The 5,382-nt window shown below is 45.9% G+C and overlaps 1 pseudogene; it reads left to right on the top strand.

The window, feature by feature from the left end:
* The first annotated feature begins 4,766 nt into the window (after window positions 1-4,766).
* LOC126177486 (5S ribosomal RNA) lies at window positions 4,767-4,884 on the top strand (annotated as a pseudogene).
* The last annotated feature ends 498 nt before the right edge of the window (window positions 4,885-5,382 follow it).

Raw genomic sequence — 5,382 nt, forward strand, 5'->3', positions numbered from 1 at the left:
GAGAAGCACATGAGGGACTTGCGGGTGGTGAAAGCATTTCTGCTATCCGCGCAGACCTATAGCAGCGCGTTATTTCCGCAGCAAGCCCGTTCACTACTGTCAGACTGGCTTGTTTTTGTATGTGCAATGACCATAAATTACCATATACTTGTAAAGCCCGTTGTATGTCGAAGAATATAGATTCCATAATCTCGCGATGCCGATGGAACGCCTAACAACGACCACCAGCATGATTACCCGGAGCGTACTAGTCTTTTTGTTCTTAGATTAATTTTTTTGTAATGTCCGTTTTGTTGTGTGGCGATTCTAAAACGAAGAGCTGGACCGCAGCATTCCCGCATCTGCGCGGTTACCGGCTGGACGTCGGGCGCGGCGCGCGCACCCGCATGCGGGCTCTGCCCAGCAGGTGATCTCGGGCCGCACCTGTTGCTGCCTGCCCAGGCGTCTTCTCGTCAGCAGTAAATTAGGCGCACAGCATCAGTAGAAATGCGACACTGTGCGCCTGTGCCACTGAAGCTTTGTTTGTGGCTTGAAAAAGATTGTTCGTAAGCATTACTCTCCAAATGGTACGTGGTATTACACGAAGAGCCAAAGACACTGGCACACCTGCCTGATATCGTGTAGGGCCCCTGCGAGCACGCAGAAGTGTCGCAACACGACCTGGCATAGAGTCGACTAATATCTCAACTAGTGCTGGAGGGAAATGGCACCAAGAATGCTGCAGGGCTGTCCATAGCGACGGGGTGGAAATGTCTTCGGAACAGCACATTGCAAAGCATCCCAGATACGCTCAGTAATGTTCATGTCTGGGCAGTTTGGTGGCCAGCGGAAGTGTTTAAACGTATAAGAGTGTTCCTGGAGCCACTCTGGACGTGTGTGGTGTCGCATTGTCCAGCTGGAATTGCCTAAGTCCGTCGGAATGCACAATGGACAGGAATGAAGGCAGGTGATCAGACAGGATGTTTACGTACGTGTCACCTGTCAGAGTCGCATCTAGACGTATCAATGGTCCCATATAACTCCATCTGCACGCTCCACATCATTACAGAGTCTCCAGAAGCTTCAATAGTTCCCTACTAACACGCAGGTTTCATGGATGCATGAGGCTGTCTCCATACCCGTACACGTCCATTCGCTCGATACAATCTCAAACGAGACTCGTCCAACCAGGCAATATGTTTTCAGTCATCAACCGTCCAATGTCGGTGCTGACGGGCCCAGACGAGGCGTAACTCTTTTTGTCGTGCAGTCATCAAGGGTGCACGAGTGGGCCTTCAGCTCCGAAAGCCCATTTCAGTGATGTTTCGTTGAATGGTTCGCACGCTGACACTTGTTGATGGCCCAGCATAGAAATGTGCAGCAATATGTGGAAGGGTTGCACTTCTTTCACGCTGAACGATTCTCTTCAGTCGTCGTTGGTCCCGTTCTTGCAGGATCCTTTTCCTACCACAGCGATGTCGAAGATTTGATGTTTTACCCGATTCCTGATATTGACGGTACACTCGTGAAATGGTCGTACGGGAAAATCCCAACTTCATCGCTACCTTGAAGATGCTGTGTCCCATCGTTCGTGCACCGACTATAATAAGATGTTCAGTCTCACTTAAATTTTGAAAATCTGCCATTTTAGCAGCAGTAACTGATCTGGCAACTGCGCCAGACACTTGTCGTTTTATATAGGCGTTGCCGACCGCAGTGCCTATACCATTTTCTTTGGCACTTCATTGTAGTTTGCCCATGTTGTCGGCGGTTGTAAATGAAGAAGAGAAGGGTGGTTTAGAGCAATATCCATGAAAAGGATTTTGAAGAGTTCGGATAAGTTAAGTCAGGGCGAGTAGACGTGGAAACATACTGGTGTGGTCTTTGCATACCGTGTGCTTATACATAATCGCTGCTCGATCCAGTGTAGACGGAAAACTATTTACCGTATGAGTACCCAACTTATAGGAATGATGTTCTGGCTGTGCGCTGCAGGATTTGCTTTGTTAGTAATGTTAGTGCCATGACTTGGCGTTAGGCGCGAGAACTATGGTTCAAATGGCTCTGAGCACTATGGGACTTAAGTTCTGAGGTCATCAAACCCCTAGAACTTAGAACTACTTAAACCTAAGTAACCTAAGGACATCACACACATCCATGCCCGAGGCAGGATTCGAACCTGCGACCGTTGCGGTCGCTCGGTTCCAGACTGAAGCGCCTAGAACCGCTAGGCCACTCCAGCCGGCCCGCCGCAACTGATACAGCAGCTTAGGAGGAACTCGAATCCCAAGACCCAAGGACATGTGGTGTGGACACCACAGGTCACTGTAATCTGCTTCACCACTATGTTATCCCTTTTCTAGGGGAGAGAGGTGCCTTGCTTTTGGTACATGATGGAGCTCCACTTCACACTGCACGTGTGCTTATTCGGTTGCTCCGTTAGCACGTCTGGAGAAAAACGAATCATTGGTCGATCGTTAAAATTCAGTGCCCGCCAAGATTATCAGATTTGAATCCATGTGATATCTGCCTGTGAGGTACTCGAAGGGCAGGGCTTATCAACGGGACACTAACACACTTTGACCAGCATAACGAGGAATGTAGTCAACGTTCCACCTGAGATGTTTCGTGCAGCAATAGTGCAATGTGTAGTAAGGTTCCAGGCTGTCGTGGACGCAGATGTGCTTTACCTTGAGCAACGTTTGTATCCTGGAAAGAAAATACGATACGCGTTAACAAATATTACCCTCTCATGCGGAAATTAAAATGTTTTCCTTCCAATGGTTTATTCTTTATTTCTCTCCCGCATTTCTTTATAAATGTTTCCACAAAGTCCCATTGTCCTTCGATTACTCTTGATCATGGGGGTCTTCTGAAGTAGCGAAAGGTGAATATTAAGACTCCGGACTTCAGTTGTACGGCCTCCGTGACTTCTACGGTCCCGTACAAGCTCATTAGTGAACTTCCTCAGAAGAAAGAGGACTATATTTTAAACTAACAAAAGAAAATCTAAGTACCATATTTATTTAATTTAAATATTAGCAGCATTAACAGAAAATAATCCAGCACGTTTTCCGTGTAGAACGCTAGTTTCCCACTTAAGAAGATCTTCGTTTTGAAGTTTGGTTTCATCAGTTCATGATATACCTTGCTTTCTAATTCTGATTTTTTTTTCTTATCATACATACTGCATAATACAGAGGACATGCCCAGTCCACCAACAGCCGATGTTAAATATAAGGACGACACGCTTACATTGTACAAGGTGTTTATGAAAATAGTTACACAATCTTTAATTGTGACGACGGTAAATAAGTTACAGAAATGTTTGATACAGCACTAATGTTGCTGTATTTTGAACGATCGACGAACGATTCGCTTTATTTACAAATTTTCAGTGTTGCTGCCTTTTTTAACACAACTCAATGTCCGACCTGAAATCAATTGTCTGCCAAATCCTATGAAGCAAGTCTTGATTTATTGTGTCAACTGCTTGTGTTATTTCGTTGTCGCAGCCTGTCCGCGTTTCCCGGAAGTGGGGAAACAAACACTCAGTCTTTAATTTAACCCCATACACAGAAGGGCATTAGGGTTAACTTAGGTGACCGTGGTGGGCGCGTTGTGAATGGTGTATGTATGCGGAACAGTATAGCGACCCATGTCCGCATCCCTTAGCGTACTCGTCTAGGAGTTGTTGAACAGCATCACGCGCCGGCAAGAGGGTAGGCGCACAACATGTCATCGGAGCCGTATAATAGCAGGTATGCAGGGCAACTGTTTCAATTTATTGTGACATCAAGGTGAAAGAGACGTCAGGTTGAAGTTTTATGACCTTTCTTTGCAAACGCTGTAATCGACATATCATGGATCTTCCAGACTGGACGACACTACGGGTTTTCCGTCTCTCACTGGGACATGCAGTAAATCTCTTGTTCTCTTCCGCTGTTCCATCCACTGGCTCTTGTACGCACCATCCAGAATTTTCTAAATCGTTCAAATCTGAGGGAGAAGCAGAGACATGTTGTAGGTCTTGAAGCGCTGGACTGTGAGCTGTGTGTAAGGATTTGTACCTTAAATTGCGTGTACGGTCAATCTTCACCACTTTACGTTCATATCGTATCTCATGGAACAGGAACGCTAAAGCATTATGTGTGAGGTTCGACGCCACTGTAGCAGTACCATCCATTTTCGTAAATGATCCATCAAGATATACGAAACTCTTACATACAAGGGTTAAGGTGTCTTGGTGTCGGGTGACAATCCTATTTTCATCATTCTTGGTAAATGTGGTTGAGGCATAAGACTCCTGACTTATAGTACACTCATCACATTCTACCAGATTAATTATATCGAATGACATCATAGTGATGTTTCAATCCTACTGATTTAAGAATCTTGTAGTTCCTATTATCACTTTGGTGTTCTGTTGTTACGTGCTGCACTGTGAGCTGTGTGTGGGGTTTGTACCTTACACCCATCCTGTCATTGTTGGAAATTTGTAGACAGGAATCTGAAGGCTGCTTCGAATCCTGACTGGTTGTGGGTCATTCCCGCTTCTGGTCCCCAAACGATTTCAGAAAGTTGAAGATCATTGTCGTCACTTCCGTCTTTGACAGATCTCTGAACATTCAAGGTGACCATCATTCCGACTTTAGATGTAGCCGTACAGTGATTTCATCACCATGAAAGTTGACAAGTTGATTACCCTTTTCCATAACACGCAGCTCCAGCTAGTCCAATTTCTGAACTGTTACAGGGAGGTGTATAGCGTTGGTAGCGGTCTCAGTGCCAACGGCCTTACCGCAGTGGTAACACCGGTTCCCGTCAGATTACCGAAGTTAGGCGCTGTCGGACTGGGCTAGCACTTGGATGGGTGACCATCCGGTTTGCTGAGCGCTGTTGGCAAGCGGGGAGCAACCAGCCCTTGTGAGGCAAACTGAGGCGCTACTTGATTGAGAAGTAGCGGCTCCGATCTCGGTAGCTGACATATGGCTGGGTGAGCGATGTGCTGACCACACGCCCCTCCATATCCGCATCCAGTGACGCCTATGGGCTGAGGACGACACGGCCGCCGGTCGCTACCGTTGGACCTTTATGGCCTGTTCGGGAGGAGTTAAGTTTTTTTTTTTTTTCTTTTTCAGCGGTCTCAATATCTAGTACCCGGTTCCAACTAATGGTAAGAACCGTAAATCGTATGAACCAATTACTGTTGAGATAGGAGTTTGGTGCAATGTTACACTTGACAAGGGTTTTATTAACAAGAAGTATATCGACAGACTGATTAGATCTGTAAAATTTATTAGTTTCCTTCAAAGCATGTCCTCTTGTGAAACCTAGTAGGTGCCATATTGAACCTTTATGGTTAAAGTCAGTCATTGCACTCGGTGTATTTATTTCGGATTT

Source organism: Schistocerca cancellata, chromosome 3 (genome assembly GCF_023864275.1).
Source record: "Schistocerca cancellata isolate TAMUIC-IGC-003103 chromosome 3, iqSchCanc2.1, whole genome shotgun sequence".
Taxonomy (NCBI): Eukaryota; Metazoa; Arthropoda; class Insecta; order Orthoptera; family Acrididae; genus Schistocerca; species Schistocerca cancellata.